Source organism: Oncorhynchus nerka, linkage group LG16 (genome assembly GCF_034236695.1).
Source record: "Oncorhynchus nerka isolate Pitt River linkage group LG16, Oner_Uvic_2.0, whole genome shotgun sequence".
Classification (NCBI taxonomy): Eukaryota; Metazoa; Chordata; class Actinopteri; order Salmoniformes; family Salmonidae; genus Oncorhynchus; species Oncorhynchus nerka.
The window spans coordinates 3,064,555-3,081,217 of NC_088411.1; the positions used below are offsets into that span (position 1 = coordinate 3,064,555).

Here is a 16,663-nt window from a genome sequence, read left to right on the forward strand (position 1 = left end):
GTCGCTCCTAGTTGTTTCCACTTCACCATAACAGCATTAACAGTTGATCAGGGTAGCTCTAGCAGGGCATTAATTTGATGAACTGACTTGTTGGAAAGGTGGTATCCTATGACAGTGCCACGTTGAAAGTCACTGAGCTAAGTAAGTAAGGCCATTCTACTGCCAATGTTTTGCTATGGAGATTGCATGGCTGTAAACTCGTTTTATACACCTGTCAGCAACGGGTATGGCTGGAATAGCCGAATCCACTAATTTGAAGAGGTGTCCACATACTTTTGTACATATAGTGTAACTTTTCCCCCTGCTTTTAACTGGCCAAAATCCTAAAGTATCTCTTTTTCAGGACAGCGGACCACCCCATAAATGAAGAAGGGGCGGAGAGAGAGTGGTGGTGTTGATTTTCACTGTCGGAGCACGTGACTTCAATGGCTCCGCTGCGAAAGCTCTTCTCAACTTCCCTGCTCACTGAAATCCGTTCACCGCCTCTCATCGACGAATTGCCGGAGGGTAGTTTGGCACGACAATGGTTGTTATCCACTGCTAAATGTTTTTCACTCAAAAACCTCGGAGTATCAAAACAATTATACTAGGCGCAACTTCCACCAACCACGGAACCAGGAGGAGAAGGCAACAGGTCCAAGGTATTTGTTGTGACACTTGTTATTTGAGGTGGCTTACCTTGTCAACATTTGGACAGTGTGCGGTCCAGTTCAAAATTAACATAAACCGACAGGCAAATGTCACGAACAGTTTGAACTCCTTCAGCCCAACGACAACCGTATTTTCAGTTGCGTCTTACATTGCCAGTTTATTTCGTGCACGAACGTTATAAGATTTCTATGTTATGCATGTCAGTTCGGCGGGATGTGAGATTTCGTTATGAATCTCGTGATTGACCCTGGTTACACTATCAACACGTCGGCTGGCTTCTCTAATTAGATAGCAAAACAGTTCTTTATCAATTTTGCCGTATTATTTTCGCATGAATGAAATAGACCACGCAATACAATCTAAACGTAAGCATCGTCAAGCGATAAGTAGCGATTTGGCTAACCGCATTTTGACAGGCTTGACAGTTGACTCGATATTTACATCGCCAATCCTTGTAGCAAGGTTACCCAGTTTGTAAACTTTTCACTGTGTTTACCATGTTATGAGTGTTGCTCAGATTGCTAAACCACTATAGTTGTTTCTGTTGCACACAATTCTTGCTTCATTGCGAGCCAAGACAATGGAATATGGATGTTAAATCAATCCCAAAATAGTGTGCACATTTATTCCCAAAACCGTGTGTTCAAGTGGTTTTATTTCAGCAAACGACTGCAATGTAAGCCACACTGACAGAACCCCCCCCCCCCCCCCCAATTTGTTTTCACATTTGGTGCAGTTTTTTTTTCAAGATAAAATACCTTCAGAGGAGCAGCTGACAAATAAAATGTCATAATACCTATGACACATGATTATTAACATTACACCAGGCAGTACATGTTGCCACAATCTCAATTTTGCTGATTTTTTTATATTTTTTTATTGTTACCAATTTCTTGCAAATATATTGTGTTAAGTCATAAAAATAAAGTTTCTTATTAAGATCTGTAATAATATTTCATTTTGTGATTCTGTATGAATAGGTATTCTAATCACTCTGTTAAATCAATCATGCACCATAAAATATCTTATCAAATAATGCATTCATATGGATTGTTCCATTACTGTGTCTAAGACTGGCTGTGTAATGTGCACAACAAACTACTGTGTTTTTGTTGTGAAAAAGGTATGTGCCCTTTTTCTACAGAAAACCCGTGACATTCAGCGCAAGATGCATTGGAGGCTTAGTTGCCGAGTGGGGAAATTTGGTGTGTCTGAGGATTTTCCCACCCTGTCACCTCTCCTCATGGTGTGAATCACAGATGCATGTTGTGCCGTAGCCATAGCTGGATATGCCCTAGTCAGTTCAAACCTAACCAAGCAGTACGTTCACAACTGTTATGACTATCACTATTGAACTTTTTATTTATTTAACTAGGCAAGTTAAATTCTTATTTACAATGACTGCCTACCCTGGCCAAACCCTAACCCGGACTACACTGGGCTAATTGTGCGCCGCCCTATGGGACTCTCAATCACAGCCGGGTGTGATAGTGTGTAATTGAACCAGGGTCTGTAGTGACGCCTCTAGCACTGAGATGCAGTTCCTTAGACTGCTGCGCCACTCAGGAGCCCCACTATAGTGGGCTAATCCTGAAAGGTACTGTAACATTAACTGCCCTTGGCTTTTGTTCCTTCAGGTCTGTTGAAAATGATTCAATCGTAGACGTTTTGTCCTCAACTCATGATGGGCCCGTGTGAGGGATTTAACCTACACACTGGTCTGGTACCCTGTGTCCGTCAACGATCCAATCGTACTTGGGTTCGCCTTTCTCCCCTCAAGGGCAACAGGATCTGAGATGTGGTCACCATGTTATGAGTTTGTTGAACTGATAGGCTACAGTATGCCATATGGACACACATGAGAGCGGAGCCAGCCAGCCCAACTTCAGCCTTGCAGGCACATCCAATCAACGTGTTCATCAGCTTCTCTTGTGGCAGATACTGTCTATGCTAGTGCAGACATGTTCTTTTTGGTTGGTTGTCTATTCTAGGTTTGAGGGTTAGACTGTACAATGTGTTTTAGAATAGCAGAAAACTCTATTGTATAGCCAAGGACAGTATTTTGCATGCAGATATAATTAGAGGCAGAAGAGTGAACTGCTTTTTCTCAAGTCCAGAGTGTTTTTGAGCGACTTGTCTTCTACGGAAAGTTGGTTTCCTTCTTGTGTGAGCGATGCCTGTTAGACTTAGAAGTCTCACACGACTTGGTTTCACATGGCGGTAAATGTGTCATCACAATGGAGGTGATGGCTCACTCACTCACTTTGCCTCCTCTCCATACATCTTAAGTCGGACAGGACCCCCCCCCCTTCTTTGACTTCGCTCTGAAAAGCATGATAGTGACTCAAGCTCCTGGCAATTTATTTTTCACATGGGCTGACTTTTTCTCTGTTTTCTTGTAACATTTGTAACAAATTGTTTTTGCCAGATGAAGTGAGATGGGTTATTGGAGGATGGTGGGAGAGCGTTCCCATTTGGAGACCTTTACTGCAGGACATGAGATGTGTATCCCACGGAGCCGCTGATTTGTATTTGGAAATGCCCAGTGTTATTCCTAATACTGGCCTTTTACTATCTGTAGATTCTTGTTGAAGGTAAAGAGATGTTGTTTAAGGAGTTCAAATGACACTGTGGCTAAATAGTCTGTCTTCCAAACTCACCCATGTCTAACAAGATCTGGGGAGCAAGACTCCTAGCAATGTGGTGTGGTTCAGGGGTAGGCAGAGATGTTTGCACCACTGATTGTAGTGAAAGAGCGTACTTCTAAATTTGGTTTAGAGATTATACCAAAAAGGAAATCTCAACACATTTGAAGTTCGCTTAGCAGAGGCCCATAGTGGTGAGTAGCCTTACAACAGCCCTGTCTGTCCCTTGTTTTCAGTTTAACCGGTGTTTGCCTGCCTCTCAAGGCTGAGACTGCAGGAGAAACTCATCAGGTTGTGACAGATGAGATGGGTCCCCCACAATGGCAGGTTACCCCAGAGATGTCACAAGGCCCTCGCTAAATGGTAAATACCTCAACCAGGTCGACCCACTCGCTCGCCGAGACGCCAGAGTTGTGTGGGTTTTATTTCAGTAGCGAGGAGCTCAGATCTGAGTGAAACCACAGTTTCGAGAGCTGAGGCTTCGGATCCCTGTTATGAAAAAAAAGACGTCAGACATTTGGGGTTTGTTATAATGAGCAGTAGTGTGGTGTCAGTCCTCCGGCTCTCTTTAGTTGTTTTTCATAAAGACATGTTGGTTTCTGTGTTGAAAGAAAGTTGTTTTTTTGCTATTGCCACTCTTGCTGAATGAGTAGAAATAAATTGCAATGTTATAGTCGTTTTGGCTGAGGTGCTTGCTGACATAGCTGCTGCTTTTGGGAATGGGGTGAGTGTGGGAAAGACTGAGAGGAGGAGGGTGGGAGCCACTAGCAGGGGTGAAGAGTGGATTGGGGAAGTAAAGCCCCTGTGATGTAGGGATATGGGAGCTCGAGTCAGCCAGGCTGATGGGGGTTTGACAGGCCAGCTCACACATACAGATTCTGTCTCAATACAGTCTGTCTGTTTTCCTACTCTCCTAGTCCTCTCTGTGCATGATGAAAGGGTTAAGTCACCCACTCCCCTTTTTATATTGACTCCTTTTATTTCTCCCTTTATGGCTTTGATGGTATTAAATAATCATTACATGTCAGCGTGCACAGCTCTCCCGTGTTCATGAGGGAGAGAGCGCAATTAGGTTCGAGTAGTAGAATAACTCCACTTCATTTAAGTCTTAGTGGCAGGGCACCTCACCTCAAGTTACAATTCTAATATACAGTTGAAGTCGGAAGTTTACGAGTCATTAACTCGTTTTTCAACCACTCCACAAATTTCTTGTTAACCTCTCTAGGGTATGTTGGACGGTAGCGTCTCACCTCGTCAACAGCCAGTGAAACTGCAGAGCGCCAAATTCAAAACAGAAATCCCATAATTAAAGTTCCTCAAACATAGTGGGGCAAAAAAGTATTTAGTCAGCCACCAATTGTGCAAGTTCTCCCACTTAAAAAGATGAGAGGGCTGTAATTTTCATCATAGGTACACGTCAACTATGACAGACAAACTGAGAAAAAAAATCCAGAAAATCACATTGTAGGATTTTTTTTATTAATTAATGTGGAAAATAAGTATTTGGTCAATAACAAAAGTTTATCTCAATACTTTGTTATATACCCTTTGTTGGCAATGACAGAGGTCAAGCGTTTTCTGTAAGTCTTCACAAGGTTTTCACACACTGTTGCTGGTATTTTGGCCCATTCCTCCATGCAGATCTCTTCTAGAGCAGTGATGTTTTGGGGCTGTTGCTGGGCAACACAGACTTTCAACTCCCTCCAAATATTTTCTATGTGCTTGAGATCTGGAGATGGGCTAGGCCTCTCCAGGACCTTGAAATACTTACGAAACCACTACTTCGTTGCTCGGGCGGTGTGTTTGGGGTCATTGTCATGCTGAAAGACCCAGCCACGTTTCATCTTCAATGTCCTTGCTGATGGAAGGAGGTTTTTGGTCCCTGGCGGCGTAGTGTGTTACTGATGGTAGGCTTTTTTACTTTGGTCCCAGCTCTCTGCAGGTCATTCACTAGGTCCCCCTGTGTGGTTCTGGGATTTTTGCTCACCGTTCTTGTGATCATTTTGACCCCACGCGGTGAGATCTTGAGTGGAGCCCCAGATCGAGGGAGATTATCAGTGGTCTTGTATGTCTTCCATTTCCTAATAATTGCTCCCACAGTTGATTTCTTCAAACCAAGCTGCTTACCTATTGCAGATTCAGTCTTCCCAGCCCGGTGCAGGTCTACAATTTTGTTTCTGGTGTCCTTTGACAGGTCTTTGGTCTTGGCCATGGTGAAGTTTGGAGTGTGACTGTTTGAGGTTGTGGACAGGTGTCTTTTATACTGATATCAAGTTCAAACAGGTGCCATTAATACGGGTAACGAGTGGAGGACAGAGGAGCCTCTTAAAGAAGAAGTGACAGGTCTGTGAGAGCCAGAAATCTTGCTTGTTTGTAGGTGACCAAATACTTATTTTCCACCATAATTTGCAAATAAAAAAAATCCTACAATGTGATTTTTTTGTTTCTCATTTTGTCTGTCATAGTTGAAGTGTACCTATGATGAAAATTACAGGCCTCATCTTTTTAAGTGGGAGAACTTGCATAATTGGTGGCTGACTAAATACTTTTTTGCCCCACTGTATCTATATCCACAGTAAAACGAGTCCCTATATCGACAACCTAAAAGGCTGCTCAGCAAGGAAGAAGCCACTGCTCCAAAACCGCCATTAAAAAAGCCAGACTACAGTTTGCAACTGCACATAGGGACAAAGATCGTACTTCCTGGATAAATGTCCTCTGGTCTGATGAAACAAAAATAGAACTGTTTGGCCATAATGACCATCGTTATGTTTGGAGGGAAAAGGGGATGCTTGCAAGCTGAATAACACCATCCCAACCGTGAAACACAGGGGTGGCAGCATCATGTTGTGGGGGTGCTTTGCTGCAGGAGGGACTGGTGCACTTCACAAAATAGATGGCAACATGAGGAAGGGACATTATGTGGATATATTGAAGCAACATCTCAAGACATCAGTCAGGAAGTTAAAGCTTGGTTGCAAATGGTCAATGGCCCCAAGCATACTTCCAAAGTTGTGGCAAAATGGCTTAAGGACAACAAAGTCAAGGTATTGGAGTGGCCATCACAAAGCCCTGACCTCAATCATGGTATAAAATGTGTGGGCACAACTGAAAAAGCGTGTGCGAGCAAGGAGTTCTACAAACCTGACTCAGTTACACCAGCTCTGTCAGGAGGAATGGGCCAAAATTCACCCAATTTATTGTGGAAGGCTACCTGAAATGTTTGACCCAAGTTAAACAATTTATAGACAATGCTACCAAATACTAATTGAGTGCATGTAATCTTCTGACCCACTGGGAATGTGATGAAATAAAAGCTGAAGTAAATAATTCTCTACTATTATTATGGCATTTCACATTTCTTAAAATAAAGTGGTGATCCTAAATTTTGACTAGGATTAAATGTCAGGAATTTTGAGAAACTGAGTTTAAATGTGTGAAGCCTCTTCATTACCAGTGGCAGTCCACCCATACTAAATAGGCACACTGCGGGAACTCTGTCAGACTTTCAGCTAACTGTTGAGATTTGTAAATGTAGAATCCACAAGGTGCAATTGTGAAATTTGGTAGCGCATTGGTAGTTTTCATCTCGTCAGTCACTCGCTAGGTTTCCATTCAATTGGCGACAGATTTTCACCTGAATAGTCTAGAATCCTCAAAGTAAAATATGCAAATTGTCACCATTTGGGTTTCCACCAGACAGACTTGTTGCAGATAAATCATTGCATAACGACATGGTGCACATAATGTACTTTGGTACATTGGCTTTGGATTTTTATTTGGTACATAAACTTTCCATTGCATTTTGAACTCTACCCATACTTTGTCACAAACATTTGCACTCTCTCCCAAAATTTTGCAAATACAGTGCGGTTAGGCTAGTCTATTGATAAGAGCAAGAATATTTGTCAAATGTCAGTCAAGCATCGATCATAATGTCATCAGAATAAGACTAGGGCTATCCCTAGTCCCATGGAGTCCGACCAGCAATTGATTTGATTGGGTCGAGCTTAGACTTGCTGCGATGTTTAAAAAAAAAAAAAGAAAAGAAAATATGACACTGAGTGACTAGCACCCGTTGTCTGTCACTCCTCCTTGCTGCAGCGACCATCACAGAACATCAACAGGGTTTATCGCGATGTCCGTGTTGCTGAAGCTGTAACATGATTACAGCCATTTCAGACTGAAACGTTCTGTTACCGAAGTCCCGGATTTGTTTAGGAAAAACATTGCCTCAACCCTTGCTCTCTCTGACACATGTATGCATCACATGAACTTTCCCAATAGCATATCAAAATCGCATCAATAAATAGGTTAAAACAAACTGAACACCGTAACACACGCGACAGCAAAATGGGTGCAGAGGATGTGACAAACTAGAAACGGGAATTGTTTACTGGTTGCTCGAGAGTTAGGGGAAGTCAGATGAATGGAATAAATTTGACTAGTTGTAGAAAATACTGGAGATCAAGAAAAATTAGGTAAGGAACAAGCACAGCGTGGGACCCTTTGCCCCAGTCTGAGGTCCTGAGCACTCTGTAACAGGTTTTCATCAAGGATCTCTCTGTACTTTGCGCTGTTCATCTTTGCCTCAATCCTGACTAGTCTCCCAGTCCTTGCTGCTGAAAAACATCTTCACAGCATGATGCTGCCACCACCATGTTTTACCGTAGGGATGGTGCCAGGTTTGTTCCAGACGTGACGCTTGGCGTTCAGGCCAAAGGATTCAAGCTTGGTTTCATCACACCAGAGAATCTTGTTTTTCATGGTTTAAGACTCCCTTTAGGTGCCATTTGGTAAACTCCTAGCGGGCTGTAATGTGCCTTTTTTACTGCGGGGCATCCATCTGGCCACTCTACCATAAAGGCCTGATTGGTGGAGAGCTGCAGAGATGCTTGTCCTTCTGGAAGGTTCTGCCATTTCCACAGAATAACTTTTTAGCTCTGTCAGTGACCATTGAGGTTTTGGTCACCTCCCTGACTAAGGCTCTTCTCCCCCCGATTGCTCATTATTTTCTGACCTTTTAGAGCAATGTAAACCACACTAAATCAATTATAAGCGTACAAAAAAATTGTGAATCCTATATTACAGCAAAGACTAAAAACAGTCACATTAATTTGTGAATGCAGTTTCCAAAATGAAATGGTTAACTTATTGTTTACGCTAACACGGAACCCAAACCGGCTGTGCGTGTGCGCCATTGTGCATAAATCAATTTTGTCCCCCTACATCAAACGCGATTACGACACACAGGTTAAAATATCAAAACAAACTCTGAACCAATGACATTAATTTGGGGACAGGTCGAAAAGCATTAAACATGTATGGCAATTTAGCTAGTTAACTTGCTGTTGAAAATTAATTCTCAACTTTTGGCCACAACTGTATATAAGTATTGAAATAGGGTGCATTCAGAAAGTATTCAGACCCCTTGACTTTTTCCACATTTTGTTACGTTAGTCTTATTCTAAAATTGTATAAATAGTTTCTCATCAGTCTACACACTACCCCATAATGACAAAGCAAAAACAGGTTTGTAGAAATGTTAGCAAATGTATTAAAAATTGAAAAGTGATATTACATTTACACAACTATGCAGAACCTTTACTCAGTACTTTGTTGAAGCACTTTTGGCAGTAAATACAGCCTCGTGTCTTGTGTATGACGCTACAAGCTTGGTCCTTGTTCAGGGAGGTCATACCCAAGAAAAGTCGAGGCTGTAATCCCTGCCAAAGGACCTTCAACAAAGTACTGAATAAAGGGTCTGCATACTTATGTAAATGTAAAATCAGTTTTCTATTTTTAATACATTTGCAAACATTTCAAGTTGTAGAAACATTTTAAGGATGATCAATGGAAACAGGATGCACCGGAGCTCATTTTCGAGTCTCATAGCAAAGGGTCTGAATGCTTATGTAATACTTAAGTAAAAAAAATATATATATATATATTAGCAAACATTTCTGAACCTGTTTTTTGCTTTAATTATGGTGTGTAGATTGAGTAAAATGTTTATTGAATCTATTTTAGAATAAGGCTGTAACAAAATGTGTTAAAGGTGAAGGGGTCTGAATACTTTCCGAATGCACTGTAGGTTTTAAGTAAATTACGGTATTAAGACTAAGCAAGATGGGCCCACAGCTCGGTGGTTATACAATGCTGCTATATTAAGCCTGCTGATGATCATGACATTATTATTATAAAAATAACAGAGTTCAAGAAAATTCGTTTTTCTTTTTTATACAATTTGGAACAGTGCAAACTAAATAAATTAGAACAGCCTTTGGTATTTATATTGAAAAAGTGTAAGTGCTTTAGCACAGCAAAGATTATTATATATATTTTTTTGCAATTGTTAATCACAAGTTTTGATTGCGTGAGGCTTGGTGCTCATGGAATCAGTATACTATTTAAACACACTGAAACAGGCAACAGAAGCAGGATCTGTCTTATTCCTATAGATGTATATGGAAGATTTATCCATATAGGTCACCGACCATTCCGTATCTTCTCCACGGTGCAATCTGTTTTCCGAGCTGGTCATAGGTGCACCTCAGCCACGGTCAAGGCAGACTCCATAGCCTTGGTTTCTCAAATGACTGCCTCGCCTGGTTCACCAACTATTTCTCAGAGTTCCGTGTGTCAAATCGGAGGACCTCTGTCAGTCTCTGAGGGAGCCACAGGGCTCAATGCTCGGGCCGACTATTTTCTCTGTATATATCAATGATGTCGCTCTTGCTGCTGGTGATTCTCTGATCCACCTACGCAGACGACACCATTCTGTATACACCTGGCCCTTCTTTGGACACTGTGCTAACAAACCTCCAAACGAGCTTCAACGCCATACAACACTCCTTCCGTGGCCTCCAACTTCCTTTTAAATGCTAGTAAAAATAAGTGCATGCTCTTCAACCAATTGCTGCCCTTAGTGTAAACTCTCCTTCCAGACTCCCATTACGCATCTCCAATCCAAAATTAAATCTAGAATCGGCTTCCTATTTCACCACAAAGCCTCCTTCACTCATGCTGCCTAACATACCCTCGTAAAACTGACTATCCTACCGATCTTTGACTTTGGCAACGTCATTTACAAAATAGCCTCCAACACTACTCAGACTACATCCAGTTTGCTATCACAGTGCTGTCCGTTTTGTCACCAAAGCCCCATATACTACCCATCACTGCGACCTCTATGCTCTCGTTGGCTGGCCCTCATTACATATCCGTCTCCAAACCCACTGGCTCCAGGTCATCTATAGTCTGTGCTAGGTAAAGCCCTGCCTTATCTCAGCTCACTGGTCACCTGTGAGCAACACCCACCCGTAGTTTGCACTCCAGCAGGTATATTTCACTGGTCATCCCCAAAGCCAACACTTCCTTTGGCCGCCTTTCCTTCCAGTTCTCTGCTGCCAATGACTGGAACGAATTGCAAAAATCTCTGAAGCTGGAGACTTATCTCCCTCTCTACCTTTAAGCATCAGCTGTCAGAGCACTGTGCCTGTACACAGCCAATCTGTAAATAGCACACCCAACTCCCTCATCCCCATATTGTTACTTATCCTCTTGCTCATTTGCACCACTCCAGTATTAATGCTAAATTGTAATTATTTTTGCCTCTGGCCTATTTATTGCCTTAACTCCCTACTCTTCTACATTTGCACACAGATGTTTCTATTGTGTTTGTTTAACTGTTGTTTTTGTTGCAATGCTTTGCTTTATCGTGAAATAAAATGTGCCTGGCTTTAATATATTTTAAAGTTAGGCTATTGATTGACCTAATTAGGTTGGATACTTCTCCTCACTTAGACATTTAAGGCAAGGTCTGTTCTCATCTCCTGCCTCCGCTACGTTGTCCTCAACACCCAATCTGCTGGTTAACTTTGCTTTTATGCGCATAGATATGTGGTCTAGAAAAAGGTACCAATTCAACAGCGCACTGATGTGTTTCAGAACCGCAGACAGCGACCTCTTTCCAATGCGGGAGAGCGCAATTGTTATAAAATATTGCACCATTGTTTTTAAATAATATCACCATATACCATTTCAGTAGCACGTTTTACTTTGAGTGCTGGACCGTACCACCCCCACTGCCTCCACAATGGATTAGTCCACTCTGATAGGCACGACTCGGATACTTTAAATTTAAAAAAAATATATTGTTATTGCACCATGACCTTTAATTTTTTTACTGCTTGACTAAAGAAACCGAGTCGACCAACAGCCTATTGACCAAACAATCGACCAGTCGACTAAATGGGGTCAGGCCTAAATAAGACCCCTTAGTTATTGGGAAGGAGCATCATACTCACCGTACACTTTCACTATCTTGTGACGTTCATAACTTATTAATCTGTCGCCTAATAAACTGCATGGTTTCACGAGTCGTAGTGGGAGGAAACACACACACCATATCATCGCGTGACTTCAAGTTTATTTTGATATGATGGTAATTAAATCAATATTTGCCCTTAAAGGCACATCCACCACCATTTCTCGCATAATTCATTTTACCGACACAAAAAGATCCCACTATGTCGAACTAACAAATGATCTGTCGGCATTTGAATGAAATTGTACTGAAACTTATACGTACTGAAACTTTAAAATTTATACGGTATGACTTGACTCAAACTGTGGATGGAAACATACTGACACACATCTAAAGGTAAAATAATGGAATTAAGAAATGTATGAATATTAGGATGATGGATGTTGGTGGCATTGAATACAATACTGTATGTACATATGAGTAAAGCCGTATGTAAACATTATTAAACGGATCAGTGATTCTATGTATAGGGCAGCAGCCTCTAAGGTGCGGAGTTGCGTGACCTGCTAGTCCCAGCTTTGATGCACCTGTACTGACCTTTCCTTCTGGATGATAACAGGGTGAACAGGCTGTGGCTCGGGTGGTTGACGTCCTTGATGATCTTTTTGGTCTTCTTGTGACATCGGGTTCTGTAGGTGTCCTGGAGGGCAGGCAGTGTGCCCAGGTGATGCATTGGGCAGACCGCACTACCCTCTGGAGAGCCTTACGGTTGTGGGCGGTGCAGTTGCTCTTCCGTGATACAGCCCGACAGGATGCTCTCAATTGTGCATCTGTAAAAGTTTGAGGGTCTTAGGGGCCAAGCCACATTTCTTCAGCTTCCTGAGGTTGAAGCGGCACTGTTGCACCTTTTCAGAACGTCAGTGATGTGTAAGCCGAGAAACTTGAAGCTTTCCACGTTCTACACTGCTGTCCTGTCAATGTGGATAGGGGCGTGCTCCCTCTCCTTTTACCTGAAGTCCACGATCATCTCCTTCATTTTGTTGACATTGAAGGAGAGGTTATTTTCCTGGCGCCATTCTGCCTGGGCCCTCACCACCTCCCTGTAGGCTCTCTTCATTGTTGGTAATCAGGCCTCCTATGGTTGTCATCTGTAAACTTGATTGAGGTGTGTGTGTGTGGCCACACAGTCATCGGTGAACAGGGAGTACAGGAGGGGGCTGAGCACGCACCCTTGTGGGGCCCTTGTGTTGAGGATAAGTGAAGTGGAGGTGTTGTGTCCTCATTCACCACAGGGCGACCCATCATGAAGTCCAGGACTCAGTTGCACAGGGCGGGGTTCAGACCCAGGGCCCCTAGCTTGATGATGTGCTTGGGGGGTTCTATGGTGTTGAAGGCTGAGCTATAGTCAATGCACAGCATTTTTACATAGGTGTTCCTCTTGTCCAGTGTAATGGCGACTGTCGTCTGTGGATATATTGGGGTGGTAAGCAAGTTTGAAGTGGGTCTAGGGTGTCAGGTATGATCCTTAACTAGCCTCTCAAAGAATTTCATGATGACAGAAGTGAGCACTACGGGGCGATAGTCATTTAGTTCAGTTACCTTTTGCTTTCTTGGGTACAGGAACAATGGTGGACATCTTGAAGCAAGTGGGGACAGCGGAATGGGTTAGGGAGAGATTGAATACGCCCGTACACACACCAGCCAGCTGGTCTGCGCATGCTCTGAGGACGCGGCTAGGGATGCCGTCTGGACCGGCAGCCTTGCAAGGGTTAACGTGCTTAATTATCTTACTCACGTCGGACACATTAAGGAGAGTCCACAGTACTTGGGAGTGGGCCGCGTTGATGGCACAGTGTTATCCTCAATGTGGACGAAGGTGTTTAACTTGTCTGGGAGCACGACGTGGCTTGTTCTCCCTTTGTAATCAGTGATTGTCTTTAGACCCTTGAGCCGTTGAATTGCGACTTCTCTTGTCTCTGTACTGACGTTTTGCCTGCTTGCTTGCCTTACGGCGGGAATAACTACACTGTTTGCATTCAACCATATTCTCAGTCACCATATCGTGGTTAAATGCGGTGGTTCGTTCTTTCAGTTTAGCGCGAATACTACCTTCTAGCCACGGTTTCTGGTTTGGGTAGGTTTTAATAGTCAGTGGGTACAACATCTCCTATAAACTTCCGGATGAACTCAGTCACTGTGTCTGTGTATACATCAACGTTATTTTCATAGTCTATGCAGAACATGTCCTGCGTGATCACGCAATCTTGAAGCATGGATTCTGATTGTTCAGACCCGTGTTGAATAGACCTTAGCACGGGTACTTCCTGTTGTGGGGCCTTGTAGGCATCCAGGAAGAGCGAATAACAGTTGTTGCGTGTTTTCCTAGCCCGAGTACTACAGTCCAATGTGCTGTATGTAATAAAACAAACGTTCTGTGCTAATAGTGTAAGAAATAACTACAAAAAAAACTTGCTAAGGAGCTAGAAGCAGAGCTACCATGTCTATCGGTGCCATCTTACTGATAGTCGTGGCTGGCTTGCTACCTCGGGAATGCGCAAATAAATAATGGGCTGTGTATATTTATTTTCCTGGGGCGGCTATCAGCTGGGCCTAGCTAGGCCGCTCTACTCTCCTGCCCCTTTCCTTTCCATTCCCCTTAATTTTCCTTGGGACCCTGCCATTAACGTTGACCGATCATATGTTTTGTCTTTTGAAAAAGGATTCTTAAGCACATTGTCATTGAAAATCGGATTCACGCACCGACCATCACCCCATGCTCTCAATCGCTTTTCCTCCTATCTCGCTCTCTCCTCTCTCTGTCTCAGTGCTCTCCAGGGCATGACATTTGCTTTTTTTTTTAGGACAGATATTATGTTTTTTTTTTACTTGCCCAAAAACAAGAAATGGTCTGTAGCACCATGGGCCACGTAACTGAAAATTGGAGTTGTATGATGCAAGGAACTACTTCACAAAATAACCATTATTTTATCACTGGTATTGACAATGGAAGGCTGATGCTCTTTGATCCCATGTATTTTATCTCCTGCCATTGTGGCCTCGTTAGGCACTTAACCCCACCCACAAAGTAAAACACTGCACTGATAGGCTACTGTATAAAAACTTGTGGTCCGCCAATCCCCCATCTGGAGAGCTGCTGGTGTGCAGGCTTTTTATCCAACCCTGCTCAAACACAGTTTACCAAGGTCCTTTTACAATGTGGTGTGTTCGAGCAGGGCTAGAGGAATAGCCTGTACACCCAATAGCTGTTTTATCCAAGGCCACATGTAGAAGTTTGTCGAATTGACAAAGGCTACTAAAGTGTGGCTTTGTCGTCATGTTTTCTTGGGCTGTTATATAATTTTGTTCACACTCTAGGTTTGTTTTTCAATGTTGGTTTGCATTTGCTGCAACAGGAATGTTTTTCATCACAGACAAGCGGGAATGCCTAAGTTACCACGGTAACAGCCCGTCCCTTAAAGGGGCAGCTGAACATTTGTCTCACCTAATGATTGAGCATGGATCACTCATCTTTTATTCATTAACTTTTAGTCATTTCTTACCATTAAAAAAACACTCATGCTTTAATTGTTCTCCTAGATTTGTGTGCTTCTACATTTCTATTTAGGAGTACATCATGTCAGTGTAGAGCCCAGAACTAAAATGGTAAATCAGCCTTCTGTGGCAGGGTAGGCACTCTGTTGATTATTGATGTTCAGTTGTAGAACTGTTTCTGTTTTTGCAAATGTATTTAAGTGGTTTTCTTTTAATATACATTGGTTAAAAGGCAACAGGTCCAAAAAATGAAGCTGTCTACGCCATTATTTATTACTAGTAGTACACTGTGCTATCTAACCTCCAAACGAGCTTCAATGCCATACAACACTCCTTCCGTGGCCTCCAACTGCTCTTAAACACTAGTAAAACCAAATGCATGCTTTTCAACCGTTCACTGCCTGCACCCGCACGCCTGACTAGCATCACCACCCTGGATGGTTCCGACCTTGAATATGTGGACATCTATAAGTACCTAGGTGTCTGGCTAGACTGCAAACTCTCCTTCCAGACTCATATCAAACATCTCCAATCGAAAATCAAATCTAGAGTCGGCTTTCTATTCCGCAACAAAGCCTCCTTCACTCACGCCGCCAAACTTACCCTAGTAAAACTGACTATCCTACCGATCCTCGACTTTGGCGACGTCATCTACAAAATTGTTTCCAACACTTTACTCAGCAAACTGGATGCAGTTTATCACAGTGCCATCCGTTTTGTCACTAAAGCACCTTATACCACCCACCACTGCGACCTGTATGCTCTAGTCGGCTGGCCCTCGCTACATATTAGTCGCCAGACCCACTGGCTCCAGGTCATCTACAAGTCCATGCTAGGTAAAGCTCCGCCTTATCTCAGTTCACTGGTCACGATGGCAACACCCACCCGTAGCACGCGCTCCAGCAGGTGTATCTCACTGATTATCCCTAAAGCCAACACCTCATTTGGCCGCCTTTCGTTACAGTTCTCTGCTGCCTGTGACCGGAACGAATTGCAAAAATCGCTGGAGTTGGAGACTTATCTCCCTCACCAACTTCAAACATCTGCTATCTGAGCAGCTAACCGATTGCTGCAGCTGTACATAGTCTATCGGTAAATAGCCCACCCATTTTTACCTACCTCATCCCCATACTGTTTTTATTTATTTACTTTTCTGCTCTTTTGCACACCAATATCTCTACCTGTATATGACCATCTGATCATTTATCACTCCAGTGTTAATCTGCAAAATTGTAATTATTCGCCTACCTCATGCCTTTTACACACAATGTATATAGACTCCCTTTTTTTCCCGACTGTGTTATTGACTTGTTAATTGTTTACTCCATGTGTAACTCTGTCTGTTCACACTGCTATGCTTTATCTTGGCCAGGTTGCAGTTGCAAATGAGAACTTGTTCTCAACTAGCCTACCTGGTTAAATAAAGGTGAAATAAAAAAAAATATATATAAATTTGTTTCAGAAAACAGAAAGCATGCTCATCCTTTTATTTTGTGTATGTAATTATGGCGCAAAATATATTTTGGCTGGTAAAAAAATCTGAGTG

The 16,663-nt window shown here is 42.7% G+C and overlaps 1 protein-coding gene across 4 annotated transcripts in view; it reads left to right on the forward strand.

Moving 5' to 3' along the window:
- The first annotated feature begins 399 nt into the window (after positions 1 to 399).
- Positions 400 to 16,663, forward strand: part of LOC115143919 (retinoic acid receptor alpha-like) — a 354,975-nt gene continuing 338,711 nt past the window's right edge. For all 4 annotated transcript variants that reach the window (XM_065002359.1, XM_065002360.1, XM_029684389.2 and 1 more), the window contains exon 1: positions 400 to 641. The gene's annotated coding sequence lies outside the window, so the exon portion shown is untranslated. The remainder of the gene's footprint in view (positions 642 to 16,663) is intronic.